The 20,229-nt window shown below is 39.9% G+C and overlaps 1 long non-coding RNA gene across 2 annotated transcripts in view; it reads left to right on the plus strand.

The window, feature by feature from the left end:
• LOC134730985 (uncharacterized) overlaps positions 1–20,229 on the plus strand; it is a 304,042-nt gene that overhangs the window by 46,832 nt on the left and 236,981 nt on the right. Inside the window, exons 1-2 of one of the 2 annotated variants that reach the window (XR_010112978.1) lie at positions 14,893–19,676; positions 20,037–20,139. This is a non-coding gene — a long non-coding RNA (uncharacterized LOC134730985). Of the gene's footprint in view, positions 1–14,892; positions 19,677–20,036; positions 20,140–20,229 lie in introns of those variants that run through there. The other variant, XR_010112979.1, reaches the window with a different exon arrangement.

Raw genomic sequence — 20,229 nt, forward strand, 5'->3', positions numbered from 1 at the left:
CCCACTATATTTATTGGGATCAAGAAAGTGGGGAGGGGGATACAGCAAACTCAACTGATAGCAGTAGTTTAAGTATGCCCCGAGAATGCAGATGCACCTGATCCGTATCAACTTTATGCTTTTTACAAATGGGAGTGGCTCTCCTGTCAAGCCCACTGCCACTGGACCATCTCTATGTCTCACTTGTTGGATCTGGGTCTCTTCTTTGGCCTCCTGGACATGGTGCCATCTCTGCTGAAGTCTATAGGGATTTCTCAGGACAATTGGTGAGCCAGGCAGGAGGTGGAGAAAACCCCAAGAGTGCAGAGATGACGGGATTAGGGAAGGGGTAATCCCTGGGGAAAATCCAGGCTGGCTGTCCACTTCAATGTGGGGCCTGATAGCCACCATCCCTGATGGATGGGGCCCACCATGTGGACACCCTGAAAAGGCTGGAGTCTGGAAGAGTTGTTGCAGGGGACAGATCTAATTGAGCGAAGGTCAGATTCCAAGTTGACTGGTCATTCCTGACTGCGCTCCAAGCTGAGGCTGAGCTCACAGTGCAGGCAAGAGTTCATCACTTGTTAAATGAGTTTTGACAAGATAGAGGTGCCAGATTAGTTCAGGCTGTAACACTGGAGATGTTACTGTCCTGCCTGAGGGAACAGGATGGCAAAATGGAGACCCTGGCTTATTGGCTAGTGTGTTTGAAGGGTCACCAACTCCCATGCCAACAAGATGAGGCTATGATGACTTAAATCGTCCTGGGACCCTAAGTCCTGGGACCCAATGGAGAGCTCTAGTGGGGAGGAGAGTGAGGTCTGGGAGGTGCCTAAAGAGGTTTCTGTTCTCTCTGCCCACCCGTGGTCACTACTGGAAAGGAGGCAACCTGGCCACACCCACAGGGAGTAGATCAGTAAAACTTGCCCCATCCTGAAAGACTGTACACTGCTGTGGAGCTGGTGGAGGTAAGAAGTGGGTTCAGGCAGTGGAGGAGGGAGTTGATCACGGGGTGGCTTCTCCATCCGTGGGACATGGGGGCAGAGGGTAGTGTACTCTCTTGATTTGAGATGAGTAAAATGGCACCTATCATAGACCACTTGGCCCTGAGGCAGGGCCTCTATAGTGCTGAAAATGAGGATCGGGCCAGCCCCTTCCTCAGCTGGGTAGTTGTGGGTTACAAGGCAGCCTGGCCAAATGAGGTGAATGTCCCCACATCTGCTTTGCTATGGCAGACTATGGCGGAATTGCAGTACATCCCCTGGGAATTAGTGGGGAAGCATATTATCCCTACTGACCATTGCTGAGGTACCGACAATGAGCTTTTCACTGCTGGCATGAAAGAGCCATCTTAAAGTCAGCACCCAACCAATGGTATGGTGCATGGGTACCCAACCTAAGCCCCTTGGTAGGACAGTCGGTGTCTAGAGCAGCCCTAGTGACCTCTGACTTAGGAGAGATGGAGAAACTCTATGGGCAAATGGTGCTTTTGCATCTGGTTGCAAGGCTTCTCTGCATACCTGGCCCCAGGGAAATTGCAGAAAAATGGAGTGAGAGGAATGTGAGGGCCATTCAAGGGTATGCTGGGATGGAGTGTCTGGCAGATGCACCTGACAGCAGTAGTTTAGCTTAAGCATACCCCGAGAATGCAGATGCACCTGATCTATATAAACCACATGCTCTTTACAAATGGGGGCAGTTCTCCTGTTCAGCTCACAACCACTGGACCATCCCTGTATGTAAGTCCTCAGTAAATCCTATGTCTTGTTTGCTGACTGTGGGTCTCTTCTTCAGCCTCTTGGACCTGGTGCCATTTCTGTTGAAGTTGATAGGGGTCCAGCACGACAGCGGTATTATTTAATGTTCCTGTGGCTTTGAACCATAATTTTACTTTCTGGAGTAATGCCACAAATCGTGATAGCCCTAATTTAATATTTGATGGTATTCCCTTCTTCCTACTTTCTCCAGGGAGGAGAACCTTTCATCAGGATAGATTTACATTCCTTTCTGTTCACCTGGGAGTTATTTCAGTTTCTACCTGGGAATTATTTCAAATACTTTCCCTCATTTCTCACCCGCTGCCATGCTGATGACCAGATCATTTTGGCTGAAAGCAGGCAAATATGCTTTAATTTAGGCATTTGCTGACTGTAGAATGGTCTAAAAATGATCTCACATTTCTACCAGCTGAATCTGCAAAGCGGATATAAATCAGCAGGAAGGCTGTGTGGATCTCTGATGGACCCCACAGGAATTCTGGGATTCAATGAGCTATAAAGATGGTTCACAAAAACGCAGAGAACCAAAGGAGTCTTCTTCCGTGCTTTTCTAATAATTCCCTGTGTCCTCCTCACCCAAATGTTTTTGCACTCACACGAACATTTCAAAAATCTAAAACCAACATGCATTCTATGCAAGATAAATACAGAGCTTGCAATGGAAATGATCTCAGAACTGCTGTAATCTATTTTGTTCAAGCAGAAATAAATCTTAATCATACAACTATTTCATAGACTCATTCATTCATCTGTGTTTCATGATTTTTCAATAAGAAAATCCCTGGCTTTCCTGTGAAATTATTTTAGGTACAATCTCTGGGCTATGCATGTGACTTACCAGAGAAACAGAGAAGCAGACAGATTTCCTGTTTAACATTCCAGGCCTAACCATTTCAAAAGGAAAGAACGGGAAAATTAGACATGACAGCATACTATAATGGCCTTTCATTGTTCCTCTTTGTCTGCGAAATTCCAAGGAAAAGAATTTACCTTGACTAACCTTTGGGAAATTTATCCATCTGTTTGTTTTCCAACTCAGCATGGATGGGCCTTCTGTGTACAGGATACTGTGGCCAGAATTGGTGAACTGGTACTTATTCATGCATTCCTTTATTCAGCAAACATTTACAAAGACTCTTCTATAAATCAAACACTGTAGGCTGGAAGTTTTTAAAATTTAAAATTTAAATTTTTTTCAATTGAGCTCTCATTCTAGTATTAGAGGTTTAAATAAATTGTTATATTGCGGTGCTAGCAAAGTGAAGAGAATTATTAAATGCACCTCCTTCCGCGCAGGTCAGAGAAGTCAGAAATGAAATTTTTGTCTGTTGAAGAATGATGAGGTATCTATGGGATGGGAAACAAGGTGGGGTGTGAAAGGAAATATGTGAAATGCATATCTCTGTTCACATAGAACTTCTGGAAGTGTTGGAAAGCAGACAGCTATTGAACAGAAAAGTTCACAAAAAAATGTTATTTCAATATCAAATAGCCAATTATATTAGATACAACAGTATCAAATTTATAACTAATTAGGATCTATCCAGATTGGCCCCTCCTTTAAAGATGGAGAAGCTGGGGCTATGCAATGATGGAATGAGCTGCGTGAGGTCACCCGGCTGGCAGGAAGTGGGAGCGGGTAATAGAACTAGGGTCCAAGTCTGTGATTTCAGATGCTGAATAAAACTCGATTTAACAGCATCTTATCTAATCTCTTTCCCTTTATTAGTTAGAACAAATCAAGGCTGTGTAATATATTTAATGTTATTCCCTCTATTTTTTACAACCAATTCAGGAGCCTGATAAACAGAAAAGGCTCTATATACAATCATTATTTGGAGCACTCATACAAGAAAGCCACTCAAAACAAAAAATCTCCACGCTGATTAAAAGGGTTTGTATTCATGTGTGCTTAGAAACACAGGCATAATAATAACAATATTTTATGTACTAATAACATCTTACACTTTACAAAGTGCTTTCACAAGCATCATATATTTTTCTTCCATTTCAACTGTGTGGGGTAGCTATTATGGCCCCATTGTATAAATTAGGAAATTGCAAGTTAGAGTTTGTGACTTAATGCCACACAGGTAATAAGTGGCAAAGCCAGAGTTCAAATCCTTGTTTTCCCACTATACTTTCAGTATTCTTGCTTCTCTAATACACAGAATAGGCAATAGATGCCATGCAGCTTCCCATGTCAGCCTGGTATTTCAGTAATACTTGCGGTAACCTAGACTTTCCTGGGAGCTTTCATGGACACAAAGCAGTTTAGGTAGCTGTGTCCCACCTTCAACAGCACACAATCTATCTGAGGAAGATGTGACTGAAATGAATAAAATGAGACATAATACAAGATAGATTTCAATAAAAATCTAAATTTGTGCTGGCTTTAAGGGCAAGTGTTCCCCAGAAGCCAAATTACATTAAAAAATAAAAGTCTATTGGTGATTTATTTTGGAAACCACCAAACCGAACTATCATCAATTTACACTATACTACTTAATTTATTTAATGCAATTTATATGCATTAATGATGCACTAACAATCTGGAAAAATGTAATTACAGAAGATCAAGAATAATAGTACTATAATGCCAAATGCCAGGTTGTGCAACAAAATTTATGTCCTTCTTAAATTCCAACAAGGGAATAATACTATCTAGTTTTCTTAATGGATGAAAAACAGCCTTGTCGCAGATGGAGTTTTCAAAACCCTTTCCCGGTAGAAGCATCAATCCTTTGATGCTACTGGGAAATTCACTCTGTACCACCAGGCCAATTAAAACAGCTGCACAGCAGTTAGCTGCAGGGAGGATTTCATGCTCCAAAAAGACTGCCAAAATTCCAACCCAGATAACTGGGACCTGAAAACTTTGCATTCCATTATTGATTTTTTTTTAAGTAGATAGCAAAATGTGGGAAATATCTTTTAAATAATCAGCTCCATACTCATTTTTTTTTGAGTAATTCGACCTTTTAAAATACTGATGAAAGATGATTTATATTTTGCAAAGGTGTATCATTATTTTATAGATCTGTTTTCCTTGTTGATCCACATTTTGCTATTTTTATACCTTCACTTTTCCATATGCTTTGTCTTGAGTAATGGCCAATTGTGTTGCTGCCTGTGGAAATAACAAAGATAAGACGTAAACCGTTGCTTCCTTAACAAAGGACTTGATTACATCTAAATTGCTTTTAAGGTAGTATTTTTACTATCTACTATTATTTCATATCACATTGGAAACCCTTGGTACTCCTGACTTTGGTAACATTTTACTCCATTTTATTGACAGCAACACAATAGACTATGTTAAATTTCTAACTACGGAAGACTTTGGCACAGTGGTGCTTAAAGTGGCCACATATTGTAATCACCTGGGAGATTAAGAAAAATAGTGTCAAAGAAAGTAATTAGGTTATTAGGCTGAGTGCTTCGGGTTCCCACCTAAGCAAAACTAAACACAATTTGGTGTAAACAGTAAAATGAAACTTAAGCTTATCCAATCAGAACTGCCAATTAACATCTAATTAGAGAATCTACCAATCAGAAACCACGAAACCACAAACTAACCTCTAACTAGAAATTTTATCAATAAGAAACTGCCAACTAATCTCCAAATAGGGATGTTCTACTTTAACCAATTAAATATTTTCTGTCTTACTTCTGGAAATACCTTATAAAAGTTTTCCCCGATTCCTACCTGGTTAGAGCCCACACCACTTGTGATTTGGGGCTGCCTGATTTATGAATCACTGTTGGCTCAAATAAACTCTTTAAAATTTTTGTGTGCCTAAGTTTACCTTTTAACAATATTGGTGCCTGAGTCTCACCCATCACCCGTAATTTGTAATTCAGTGGGTCTGGGGTGCGAGCTTGGTATTCATATGTTTAAAAACTTCCAGGGGATTCTAACATGCAGCTACGCTTAGGGAGTTACAATTTGGACTACAGGAAATCACTCTAAAAGCTAAGCAGAAGTGACTTTTTTCTTAGACAGAAGGTCTCACTCTGACACCCAGACTGTAGTGCAGTGACATAGCCATAGCTCACTGTAACCTCAGACTCCTGGACTCAAGTGATCCTCCTACCTCAGCCTCCCAAAGTGCTGGGCTTATCAGCACGAGCCACCATGTCCTACCAGAAGTGACTTTTTAAGAAACTGTAAATTAAATCGTTAGTTAAAAATTAGTAATATTATGGCCAGCATGAAAATAAGACTCTTGTTAATGAAATCCAAGTATTATGCTACTTGTAGGTAGTGATGTGTTAGTAAATGTTTAAAACCAGCTCCCTAAGAAACAAAGCTCTGTTTAGTTGTGTTTGTCTATTTCTCTGGTTGTGTTTGTCTGTTTCTCCCATCATAGCTGATTTCAATCTACCAATGGTTTTACAACTGACTTGCCAAGTTTTTGAAAATTTAACTCTTAAGCCAATTTTAGCCAGCTTCATTGTACTACTGCATCTAAGAGAACTAGATCAGGCATGCCAATTAATTATTAGATAAGTTTAATTAATTAAGTCTGATTAATATTAGATAAGTTATTTATCCTTTGGAGATAAAATGCATTTATTTAGGACTCACTTAGGTTAGAGAAGATAATCATTAATTCCCATTTTTTGAAGTTGCTTAGACTAGCAGTATTGTTAGTCTGTCTAGGATTAATTTTAACAAGTTTCTTGATTGTTTTTACTTTTGTGAAAATAATATTCTTAATAAATTTAGTCACTTGGTAGGCAAATCACTTAAAACATCAACAGCTCTGAAATCTTGTGATGTTCTCTTCATTTTGAGGTCTAATAAAATGTTCTACTTGAACATCATATACATTACTAGATAAATGATAATAAAAAGACATTTCTATAATGCTTTTTCTGTGCTAAGAACTGTTCTAAGCACTTTACATATATTAACTTAAAGTTAATAAATGTTTAACTTATAAGTTAAATATAAGTTAACTTAAACATGTTAGACATATAAGTTAAATATGTCTAACTGATATTTAACATAGAAGTTAAAATAAATATTAACTTATTTTTTTACAGCTCTTTGAGATATATTCTATTGTCCCCATTTTTACAGAGGAAGGAACTGGGGGTGAGAGAAGTTATGTAACTTGCCAGTGACACACAGCTAGTAAGTAGCATATTGGAATTAGAACTAGACAGTCTGTGTTTTTTTAAAAAAAATTTTAATTTTTTTATTTCAATAGGTTTTTGAGAACCGGCGGTGGTTTGGTTACATGAGTAAGTTTTTAAGTGGTGATTTCTGAGATTTTGGTGGATGTATCACCCAAGCCGTGTACACTGTACTCAATGTGTAGTCTTTTATTCCTCCCCATACCCCACCCTTTCCCCCAAATCCCCAAAGTCCAATGTATCATTCTTATGCCTTTGCATCCTCATAGCTTAGATCCCACATATGAATGAGAATCATATGAATTCTGATTCTCAATCATATGACTGAGAATACAATGTTTAGTTTTCCATTCTTGAGTTACTTCACTTAGAATAACAGTCTCCAGGGGGGAGGAGCCAAGATGGCCGAATAGGAAAAGCTCCGGTCTACAGCTCCCAGCGTGAGCGACGCGGAAGACGGGTGATTTCTGCATTTCCAACTAAGGTACCGGGTTCATCTCACTAGGGAGTGCCAGACAGTGGGCACAGGTCAGTGGGTGCGTGCACCGTGCACGAGCCGAAGCAGGGCGAGGCATTGCCTCACTCGGGAAGTGCAAGGGGTCAGGGAGTTCCCTTTCCGAGTCAAAGAAGGGGGTGCAGAGGGCACCTGGAAAATCGGGTCACTCCCACCCGAATACTGCGCTTTTCCGACGGGCTTAAAAAACGGCGCACCACGAGAGTATATCCCACACCTGGCTCAGAGGGTCCTACGCCCACCGAGTCTCGCTGACTGCTAGCACAGCAGTCTGAGATCAAACTGCAAGGCGGCAGTGAGGCTAGGGGAGGGGCGCCCCCCATTGCCCAGGCTTGATTAGGTAAACAAAGCAGCCGGGAAGCTCGAACTGGGTGGAGCCCACCACAGCTCAAGGAGGCCTGCCTGCTTCTGTAGGCTCCACCTCTGGGGGCAGGGCACAGACAAACAAAAAGACAGCAGTAACCTCTGCAGACTTAAATGTCCCTGTCTGACAGCTTTGAAGAGGGCAGTGGTTCTCCCAGCATGCAGCTGGAGATCTGAGAACGGGCAGACTGCCTCCTCAAGTGGGTCCCTGACCCCCGAGCAGCCTAACTGGGAGGCACCCCCCAGCAGGAGCACACTGACACCTCACACGGCAGGGTATTCCAACAGACCTGCAGCTGAGGGTCCTGTCTGTTTGAAGGAAAACTAACAAACAGAAAGGACATCCACACCAAAAACCCATCTGTACATCACCATTATCAAAGACCAAAAGTAGATAAAACTACAAAGATGGGGAAAAAACAGAACAGAAAAACTGGAAACTCTAAAAAGCAGAGCGCCTCTCCTCCTCCAAAGGAACAAAGTTCCTCACCAGCAACGGAACAAAGCTGGATGGAGAATGACTTTGATGAGCTGAGAGAAGAAGGCTTCAGACGATCAAATTACTCTGAGCTACAGGAGGACATTCAAACCAAAGGCAAAGAAGTTGAAAACTTTGAAAAAAATTTAGAAGAATGTATAACTAGAATAACCAATACAGAGAAGTGCTTAAAGAAGCTGATGGAGCTGAAAACCAAGGCTTGAGAACTACGTGAAGAATGCAGAAGCCTCAGGAGCTGATGCGATCAACTGGAAGAAAGGGTATCAGCAATGGAAGATGAATTGAATGAAATGAAGCAAGAAGGGAAGTTTAGAGAAAAAAGAATAAAAAGAAATGAGCAAAGCCTCCAAGAAATATGGGACTATGTGAAAAGACCAAATCTACATCTGATTGGTGTACCTGAAAGTGTTGGGGAGAATGGAACCAAGTTGGAAAACACTCTGCAGGATATTATCCAGGAGAACTTCCCCAATCTAGCAAGGCAGGCCAACGTTCAGATTCAGGAAATACAGAGAATGCCACAAAGATACCCCTCGAGAAGAGCAACTCCAAGACACATAATTGTCAGATTCACCAAAGTTGAAATGAAGGAAAAAATGTTAAGGGCAGCCAGAGAGAAAGGTCGGGTTACCCTCAAAGGGAAGCCCATCAGACTAACAGCGGATCTCTCGGCAGAAACCCTACAAGCCAGAAGAGAGTGAGGGCCAATATTCAACATTCTTAAAGAAAAGAATTTTCAACCCAGAATTTCATATCCAGCCAAACTAAGCTTCATAAGTGAAGGAGAAATAAAATACTTTACAGACAAGCAAATGCTGAGAGATTTTGTCACCACCAGGCCTGCCCTAAAAGAGCTCCTGAAGGAACCGCTAAACATGGAAAGGAACAACTGGTACCAGCTGCTGCAAAATCATGCCAAAATGTAAAGACCATCGAGACTAGGAAGAAACTGCATCGACTAATGAGCAAAATAACCAGCTAACATCATCATGACAGGATCAAATTCACACATAACAATATTAACTTTAAATGTAAATGGACTAAATGCTCCAATTAAAAGACACAGACTGGCAAATTGGATAAAGAGTCAAGACCCATCAGTGTGCTGTATTCAGGAAACCCATCTCACGTGTAGAGACACACATAGGCTCAAAATAAAAGGATGGAGGAAGATCTACCAAGCAAATGGAAAACAAAAAAAGGCAGGGGTTGCAATCCTAGTCTCTGATAAAACAGACTTGAAACCAACAAAGATCAAAAGAGACAAAGAAGGCCATTACATAATGGTAAAGGGATCAATTCAACAAGAAGAGCTAACTATCCTAAATATATATGCACCCAATACAGGAGCAGCCAGATTCATAAAGCAAGTCCTGAGTGACCTACAAAGAGACTTAGACTCCCACACATTAATAATGGGAGACTTTAACACCCCACTGTCAACATTAGACAGATCAACGAGACAGAAAGTCAACAAGGATACCCAGGAATTGAACTCAGCTCTGTACCAAGCAGACCTAATAGACATCTACAGAACTCTCCACCCCAAATCAATAGAATATACATTTTTTTCAGCACCACACCACACCTATTCCAAAATTGACCACATACTTGGAAGTAAAGCTCTCCTCAGCAAATGTAAAAGAACAGAAATTATAACAAACTATCTCTCAGGCCACAGTGCAATCAAACTAGTACTCAGGATTAAGAATCTCACTCAAAATCGCTCAACTACATGGAAACTGAACAACCTGCTCCTGAATGACTACTGGGTACATAACAAAATGAAGGCAGAAATAAAGATGTTCTTTGAAACCAACGAGAACAAAGACACAACATACCAGAATCTCTGGGACACATTCAAAGCAGTGTGTAGAGGGAAATTTATAGCACTAAATGCCCACAAGAGAAAGCAGGAAAGATCCAAAATTGACACCCTAACATCACAATTAAAAGAACTAGAGAAGCAAGAGCAAACACTTTCAAAAGCTAGCAGAAGGCAAGAAATAACTAAAATCAGAGCAGAACTGAAGGAAATAGAGACACAAAAAACCCTTCAAAAAATTAATGAATCCAGGAGCTGGTTTTTTGAAAGGATCAACAAAATTGATAGACCGCTAGCAAGACTACTAAAGTAAAAAAGAGAGAAGAATCAAATAGACGCAATAAAAAATGATAAGAGGGATATCACCACTGATCCCACAGAAATACAAACTACCATCAGAGAATATTACAAACACCTCTATGCAAATAAACTAGAAAATCTAGAAGAAATGGATAAATTCCTCGACACATACACCCTCCCAAGACTAAACCAGGAAGAAATTGAATCTCTGAATAGACCAATAACAGGATCTGAAATTGTGGCAATAATCAATAGCTTACCAACCAAAAAGAGTCCAGGACCAGATGGATTCACAGCCAAATTCTACCAGAGGTACAAGGAGGAACTGGTACCATTCCTTCTGAAACTATTCCAATCAATAGAAAAAGAGGGAATCCTCCCTAACTCATTTTATGAGGCCAGCATCATCCTGATACCAAAGCCAGGCAGAGACACAACAAAAAAAGAGAATTTTAGACCAATATCCTTGATGAACAATGATGCAAAAATCCTCAATAAAATACTGGCAAATTGAATCCAGCAGCACATCAAAAAGCTTATCCACCATGATCAAGTGGGCTTCATCCCTGGGATGCAAGGCTGGTTCAATATATGCAAATCAATAAATGTAATCCAGCATATAAACAGAGCCAAAGACAAAAACCACATGATTATCTCAATAGGTGCAGAAAAAGCCTTTGACAAAATTCAACAACCCTTCATGCTAAAAACTCTCAATAAATTAGGTATTGATGGGACATATTTCAAAATAATAAGAGCTATCTATGACAAACCCACAGCCAATATCATACTGAATGGGCAAAAACTGGAAGCATTCCCTTTGAAAACTGGCACAAGACAGGGATGCCCTCTCTCACCACTCCTATTCAACATAGTGTTGGAAGTTCTGGCCAGGGCAATTAGGCAGGAGAAGGAAATAAAGGGTATTCAATTAGGAAAAGAGGAAGTCAAATTGTCCCTGTTTGCAGATGACATGATTGTATATCTAGAAATCCCCATTGTCTCAGCCCAAAATCTCCTTGAGCTGATAAGCAACTTCAGCAAAGTCTCAGGATACAAAATCAATGTACAAAAATCACAAGCATTCTTATACACCAACAGCAGACAAACAGAGAGCCAAATCATGAGTGAACTCCCATTCACAATTGCTTCAAAGAGAATAAAATACCTAGGAATCCAACTTACAAGGGATGTGAAGGACCTCTTCAAGGAGAACTACAAACCACTGCTCAAGGAAATAAAAGAGGATACAAACAAATGGAAGAACACTCCATGCTTATGGGTAGGAAGAATCAATATCATGAAAATGGCCATACTGCCCAAGGTAATTTACAGATTCAATGCTATCCCCATCAAGCTACCAATGACTTTCTTCACAGAATTGGAAAAAACTACTTTAAAGTTCATATGGAACCAAAAAAGAGCCCGCATCGCCAAGTCAATCCTCAGCCAAAAGAACAAAGCTGGAGGCATCACACTACCTGAATTCAAACTATACTACAAGGCTACAGTAATCAAAATAGCATGGTACTGGTACCAAAACAGAGATATAGATCAATGGAACAGAACAGAGCCCTCAGAAATAAAGCCGCATATCTACAACTATCTGATCTTTGACAAACCTGAGAAAAACAAGCAATGGGGAAAGGATTCCCTATTTAATAAATGGTGCTGGGAAAACTGGCTAGCCATATGTACAAAGCTGAAACTGGATCCCTTCCTTACACCTTATACAAAAATCAATTCAAGATGGATTAAAGACTTAAACGTTAGACCTAAAACCATAAAAACCCTGGAAGAAAACCTAGGCATTACCATTCAGGACATAGGCATGGGCAAGGACTTCATGTCTAAAACACCAAAAGCAATGGCAAGAAAAGACAAAATTGACAAATGGGATCTAATTAAACTAAAGAGCTTCTGCACAGCAAAAGTAACTACCATCAGAGTGAACAGGCAACCTACAAAATGGGAGAAAATTTTCGCAACCTACTCATCTGACAAAGGGCTAATATCCAGAATCTACAATGAACTCCAACAAATTTACAAGAAAAAAACAAACAACCCCATCAAAAAGTGGGCGAAGGATATGAACAGACACTTCTCAAAAGAAGACATTTATGCAGCCAAAAAACACATGAAAAAATGATCATCATCACTGGCCATCAGAGAAATGCAAATCAAAACCACAATGAGATACCATCTCACACCAGTTAGTTTGGCAATCATTAAAAAGTCAGGAAACAACAGGTGCTGGAGAGGATGTGGAGAAATAGGAACACTTTTACACTGTTGCTGGGACTGTAAACTAGTTCAACCATTGTGGAAGTCAGTGTGGCGATTCCTCAGGGATCTAGAACTGGAAATACCATTTGACCCAGCCATCCCATTACTGGGTATATACCCAAAGGACTATAAATCATGCTGCTATAAAGACACATGCACACGTATGTTTATTGCAGCATTATTCACAATAGCAAAGACTTGGAACCAACCCAAATGTCCAACAATGATAGACTGGATTAAGAAAATGTGGCACATATACACCATGGAATACTATGCAGCCATAAAAAATGATGAGTTCATGTCCTTTGTAGGGACATGGATGAAATTGGAAATCATCATTCTCAGTAAACTATCGCAAGAAGGAAAAACCAAACACCGCATATTCTCACTCATAGGTGGGAATTGAACAATGAGAACACATGGACACAGGAAGGGGAACATCACACTCTGGGGACTGTTGTGGGGTCGGGGGAGGTGGGAGGGATAGCATTGGGAGATATACCTAATGCTAGATGACGAGTTAGTGGGTGCAGCACACCAGCATGGCACATGTATACATATGTAACTAACCTGCACAATGTGCACATGTACCCTAAAACTTAAAGTATAATAAAGAAAAAAAAGAAAAAACAGTCTCCATTTCCATCCAGGTTGCTGTGAATGCCATTATTTCCTTCCTTTTTATGGCTGAGTAGTATTCCATGGTATATATATATCATATTTTCTTTATCCACTCATTGATTGATGGGGATTAGGGCTGGTTTCATATTTTTGCAGTTGCAAATTGTGCTGGTATAAACGTGTGTGTAAGTAGCTTTTTTGTATAATGATTTTTTTTCCCTCTGGTTAGATACCTACCAGTGGGATTGCTAAATCAGATGGTAGATCTACTTTTAGTTCTTTAAGGAATCTCCACACTGTTTTCCATAGTGGTTGTACTAGTTTACATTCCCACCAACAATGTAAAAGTGTTGCCTTTTCACTGCATCCATGCCAACATCTAATATACTTATAAATTTTTTGATTATGGTCATTCTTATGGAAGATCTAGGATTCAAGGGCTGCTGTTCTTGGAGGAGTGAGGTAGTATTATTGCACTGTGGTTTTAATTTGCATTTCCCCGATAATTAGTGATGTTGAGCATTGTTCCATATGCTTGTTGGCCATTTGTATATCTTCTTTTGAAAATTGTCTATTCATGTCCTTAGCTCACTTTTTGATGGGATTGTTTGTTTTTTTCTTGCTGATTTGTTTGATTTCTTTGTAGATTCTGGACATTAGTCCTTTGTCAGATGCACAGATTGTGAAGATTTTCTTCCACTCTGTGGGTTGTCTGTTAACTCTGCTGATTGTTTCTTTTGCTGTGCAGAAGCTTTTTCATCTCATTAAGTCCCATGCATTTATCTTTGTTTTTGTTGCATTTGCTTTTGAGTTCTTGGTCATGAAGTCTTTGCCTAAGCGAATGTCTAGAAGGGTTTTTCCAATGTTATCTTCTAGAATCTTTATGGTTTCAGGTCTTAGATTTTTAAGTCTTTGATCCATGTTAAGTTGATTTTTTGCATAAGGTGAGAGATGAGGATCCAGTTTCATTCTTTTACATATGGCTTTCCAGTGGTCTCAGCACCATTGGTTGAATAGGGTGTCCTTTCTCCACTTCATGTTTTTGTACACTTTGTTAAAAATCAGTTGGCTGTAAGTATTTGGTTTTATTTCTGAGTTCTCTATTCTGTTCCATTGGTCTATGTGCCTATTTTTATACCAGTACCATGTTGTTTTGGTGACTATGGCCTTATAGTTTGAAGTGGGATAATGTGGTGTCTCCAGATTTGTTCCTTTTGCTTAGTCTTGCTTTTCACTGTGTGGGCTCTTTTTTGGTTCCATATGAACTTAGGATTGTTTGTTTCTAGTTCCGTGAAGAACGATGGTGGTATTTGGATGGGAATTGCATTGAATTTGTAGATTGCTTTTGTCAGTATTGTCATATTCACAATATTGATTCTACCCATCCATGAGCATGGGATGTGTTTCCATTTGTTTTTGTCATCTATGATTTCTTTCAGCAGTGTTGTGGAGGTCTTTCATCTCCTTAGTTAGGTATATTCCCAAGTGTTTTATTTATTTTGCAGCTATTGTTAAAGGAGTTGAGTTCTTGATTTGATTCTCAACTTGGTTGCTGTTGGCATATAGCAGGGCTACTGATTTTTGTACATTAGTTTTATATCCTGAAACTTTGCTGAATTAATTTACCAGTTCTTGGAGCATTTTGGATGAGTCTTTAGGGTTTTCTAGGTATACAATCCTATAGTCAGCAAACAATGACAGTTTGACTTCCTCTTTACTGATTTGGATGCCCTTTATTTCTTTCTTATTGCTCTAGCTAGGACTTCTAGTACTATGTTGAATAGAAGTGGTGAAAGTGGGCATCTTTGTCTTATTCCAGTTCTCAGTGGGAATGCTATCAACTTTTCCCCATTCAGTATAATATTGACTGTGGATTTCTCAAAGATGGCTTTTATTACCTTAAGGTATGCCCCGTGGATGCCAATTTTGCTGAGAGTTTTATCATAAAGGAATGCTGGATTTTGTTAAATGCTTTTTCTGGGTCTGTTGAGATAATCAGGAAATTTTTGTTTTTTACTTTGTTTATGTGAAGTATTACATTTATTGACTTACATATGTTAAACTATCCCTGCATCCATGGTATGAAACCCACTTGATCATGGTGGATTAGGTGTTTGATATGCTGTTGGATTTGGTTTGGTAGTATTTTGTTAAGGATTTTTGCTTTTTTTGTTATGTCTTTCCCTGGTTTTGATATTACGGTAATACTGGCTTCATAGAATGATTTAGGGAGGATTCCCCCTTTCTCTATCTTTTGGAACAGTGTCAATAGGATTGGTACCAATTCTTCTTTGAATGTTTAATAGAATTTATCTGTGAATCCATCTGGTCCTGGGCTTTTTTTTTTTTTTTGAGATGGAGTCTCACTCTGTTGCCCAAGCTGGAATGCAGTGGCATGGTCTCAGCTCACTACAACCTCCGCCTCTGAGGTTCAAGAGATTCGCCTGCCTCAGCCTCCCAAGTAGCGGGGACTACAGGTGCGTGCCACCACATCTGGCTAATTTTTTGTATTTTTAGTAAAGATGGGGTTTCACCATGTTGGCCAGGCTGGTCTCAAACTCCTGACCTCATGTAGTCCACCCGCCTCAGCCTCCCAAAGTGCTGGGATTACTGGCATGAGCCACTGTGCCCAGCCGGTCGTGGCCTTTTTTTTGTTGGCAATTATTTTATTACCATTTCAATCTCAGCTTGTTATTGGTCTGTTCAGAGTTTCTGTGTCTTCCTGGTTTAATCTAGCAGGGTTGTATATTTCCAGGAATTTATCCATCTCCTCTAGGTTTTCTAGTTTATGTGCACAAAGATTTTCACAGTAGCCTTTAATAATCTTTTATATTTCTGTGGTATCAGTTATAATATCTCCTGTTTCATTTCTAATTGAACTTATTTGGATCTTCTCTCTTCTTTTCTTGGTTAATGTCACTAATGGTCTAGCAATTTTATTTATCTTTTCAAAGAATCAGCTTTTTGTTTAATTTATCTTTTATATTTCTTGTTTCAATTTCATTTAGTTCTGATCTAATCTTCATTATTTCTTTTCTGCTCTATTTGGGTTTGTATTACTCCTGTTTCTTCAATTCTGTGAGATATGACCTTAAATTGCTTATTTGTACTCTTTCAGAGTTTTCCATGTAGGCATTTAATGCAATGAACTTTCCTTTTTGCACCGCTTTTACTGTATACCAGAGGTTTTGACAGGTTGTATCACTATTATCATTCAGTTCAAAGAATTTTTAAATTTCCATCTTGATTTCATTGTTGACCCAATGATCATTAAGAAGCAGGTTATTTAATTTCCATGTATTTGCATGGTTTTGGGGTTTCCTTTTGGACTTGATTTCCAATTTCATTCCACTATGATCTGAGAGAGTACTTGATATATAATTTTGATTTTTTTTAATTTACTGAGACTTGTTTTGTGGTCTATCATATGGGCTGTCTTGGAGAATGTTCATGTGCATATGAATAGAATGTATACTCTGCAGTTGTTGGGTAGAATGTTCTGTAAATATCTGTTATGTCCATTTGTTGTCGGGTATAGTTTAGGTCCATTGTTTCTTTGTTGACTTTCTGTCTTGATAAGCTGTCTAGTGCTGTCAGTGGAGTATTAAAGTCCCCCACTATTATTGTGTTGCCGTCTATCTCATTACTTAGGTCTAGTAGTAATTGTTTTATAAATTTGGGAGCTCCAGTGTTAGATGCATATATTTTTAGAATTGTGTTATTTCCCTGTTGGACTAGCCCTTTTATCATTTCATAATTTCTCTCTTTGTCTTTTTTAACTACTGCTGCTTTGAAGTTTGTTTAGTTTGATATAAGAATAGCTACTCCTGCTCACTTTTGGTGTTCATTTGCATGGAATATCTTTGACCACCTCTTTATCTTAAGTTTATGTGAGTCCTTATATGTTAGGTGAGTCTCCTGAAGACAGCAGAAATTTGGCTGGTGAATTTTTTTTTTCTCTGAGATGGAGTCACTCTGTCACTCAGGCTGGAGTGCAGTGGCATGATCTCAGTTCACTGCAACCTCTGCCTCCTGGGTTCAAGCAATCCTCCTGTCTCAGTCTCTTGAGTAGCTGGGACCACAGGCACATGCCAACACACTCAGCAAATTTTTGTACTTTTAGTAGAGATGGGGTTTTTCCATGTTCCCCATGCTGGTCTCGAACTCCTGACCTCAGGTGATCCACCCACCAAGGCCTCCCAAAGTGCTGGATTACAGGCTTGAACCACTGCACCCGGCCAGGTTGGTGAATGCTTACCCATTCTACCATTCTGTATCTTTTAAGTGGAGCATTTAGGCCATTTATATTCAATGTTAGTATTGAGATATGAGGCACTATTCTACTCATCATGCTATTTGTTACCTGAATACTTTGGTTTTTTTCATTATGTTATTGTTATATAGGTTCTGTGAGATCTATGCTTTAATGAAATTCTATTTTGATGTATTTCAAGGATATGTTTCAAGATCGAGAGCTCCTTTTAGCAGTTCTTGTAGTGCTGGCTTGGTAGTGGTGAATTCTCTCAGCATTTGTTTGTCTGGAAATATTGTTATCTTTCCTTCATTTATGAAGCTTAGTTTGGCTGGATACAAAATTCTTTTCTGATAATTGTTTTTGTTTAAGGAGACTAAAAATAGGACCCCAATCCCTTCTAGCTTATAGGGTTTCTGCTGAGAAATCTGCTGTTAATCTGATAGGTTTTCCTTTACAGGTTACCTGATGCTTTTGCATCACAGTTCTTAAGATTCATTTTGCCTTGGCTTTAGATAACCTGGTGACTATGTGCCTAGGCAATGATCTTTTTGTGATGAATTTCCCAGATGTTCTTAGAGCTTCTTGCATGTGGATATCCAGATCTTTAGCAAGGCCAGGGAAGTTTTCCTCGATTATTTCCCAAAATATATTTTCCAAACTTTCTCTTCTTCCTTGGGAACACCAATTATTCTTAGGTTTAGTCCCAAACTTCTTGGAGGCTTTGTTCATTTTTTTTTAATTCTTTTTTCTTTGTCTTTGATGGATTAGATTAATTCAAAAGCCATGTCTTCAAGCTCTGAACTTCTTTCTTCTGCTTGTTTGATTCTACTGCTGAGAGTTTCCAGTGCATTTTGCATTTCTCTAAGTGTGTCCTTTATTTCCAGAAGATGTGATTGTTTTTTATTTATGCTACCTATTTCACAGAAGAATTTTCCTTTCATATCTTGTATCACGTTTTTGATTTCTTTAAGTTGGAGTTCACCTTTCTCTGGTGCCTCCCTGATTAGCTTAAGAATCAACGTTCTGAATTCTTTTTCTGGCAATTCAGAGATTTCATCTTGGCTTGAATCCATTGCTGGTGAGCTGGTATGATCTTTTGGGAGTGTTAAAGAAACAAGTTTTGTCATGTTACTAGAATTGTTTTTCTGGCTCCCTCTCATTTGGGTGGACTATGTCAGAGGGAAGATCTAGGATTGAAGGACTGATCATATTCTTTTGTCCCAGGGGGTGCTCCCTTGATGTGATGTTCCCCCTCTTCCCCTAGAAATGGAGCTTCCTGAGAGGCAAACTGTAGTAAATGTTTTTGCTCTTCTGGGTCTAGCCACCCAGTGGAGCTACTGGGTTCTGGGCTGGTACTAGGGAGTGTCTGCAAAGAGTCCTGTGATGTGATCTATCTTCAGGTCTTGCAGCTGTGAATACCAGCACCTGTTCTGGGGGAAGGTAGCAAGGAAGTAAAGTGGACTCTGTGGTTTTGTTTTTGTTTATTGCGCTGGTTTTGTGTTGGTTGGCTTCCAGCCAGGAGGTGGTGCTTTCAAGAGCACATTAGCTGCAGTCCTATAGGGAGGATGCATACTTGCCCTAGGAACCCCTGGTTAAGTGTTCAGGTTTCCCAGGTGGTGGGCAGGGACATAGAGCTCTTCAAAGATTATGACCTTTGTTTTGGGCTACCAGGGTAGGTAGAGAAAGACCACCAGGTAGGTAGCGATAGGCGTGTCTGAGCTCAGACTCTTCTTGGGTGGGGCTTGCTGTGGCTGCTGTGGGGGATGGGGGTGTGGTTCCCAGGCCAATGAAGTTATATTTCCAGGGAGATTATGGCTGCCTCTGTTGAGTCATACAGGTCACCAGGGAAGTGGGGGAAAGTTGTCAGTCACAGGCCTCACCCTGTTCACATGCAGCCCACAGTCCCAAAGGCCAACCTCACTCTCACCAGAGCCCTCCAACAGCACCGAGTGTATTTCCAGGAAGCCTGTGACCAGGGCTGAGAAGTTGCCCCAGACCACGAGCCGCCCCATTGAGAAAGCAAACAGACTCACAGTTTTTTGGCACCTCAGGGAGCCTGCAGTGGTGATCCAGTTCCTTCAAAGGGTCTGTGGATTCTCTCAGCTTTCCTGGTATGTCCCTGTGGTAGTTCTTGAAGCAAAAGTCTATACACTGCTCTGTCCATTGGAGCAGGAGCTGCAAGCTAGTCCTGCCTCTAGCTGTGTTCTTAACCACTGTGTTATATTAAAAAAGAATTAGAGAAGGAAAATTATATTCTGATCTATTTTTGAATATTACAGAACTCAAGTGCTATGGTCTGAATGTTTGTGTACCCCTAAATTTATACGCTGAAATCCTAAATCCCAAGTTGATGGTATTAGGAGGTGGGACCTTTAGGGAGGTGATTAGGTAATGAGAGTAGAGCCCTCATGAATGGGACTAGGGTCCTTATAAAAGAAGCCAAAGAAATCTCATTTTCCCCTTCTACCAAGTGAGGATGCAGCCAGAACATGCCATCTATGGACCAGGAAACCAGCCGTCACTAGAAATTGAATCTGCCACACCTTGATCTTGGACTTCCCAGCCTCCAGAACTGTGAGAAACAAATTTCTGTTGTTTATTAGCTATTCAGTTTATTTTTGTTTTGCTGTAACAGCAGCCCAAATTTACTAAAATATCATTTTG

Source organism: Pan paniscus, chromosome 7 (genome assembly GCF_029289425.2).
Source record: "Pan paniscus chromosome 7, NHGRI_mPanPan1-v2.0_pri, whole genome shotgun sequence".
In the NCBI taxonomy this organism is placed as follows: domain Eukaryota; kingdom Metazoa; phylum Chordata; class Mammalia; order Primates; family Hominidae; genus Pan; species Pan paniscus.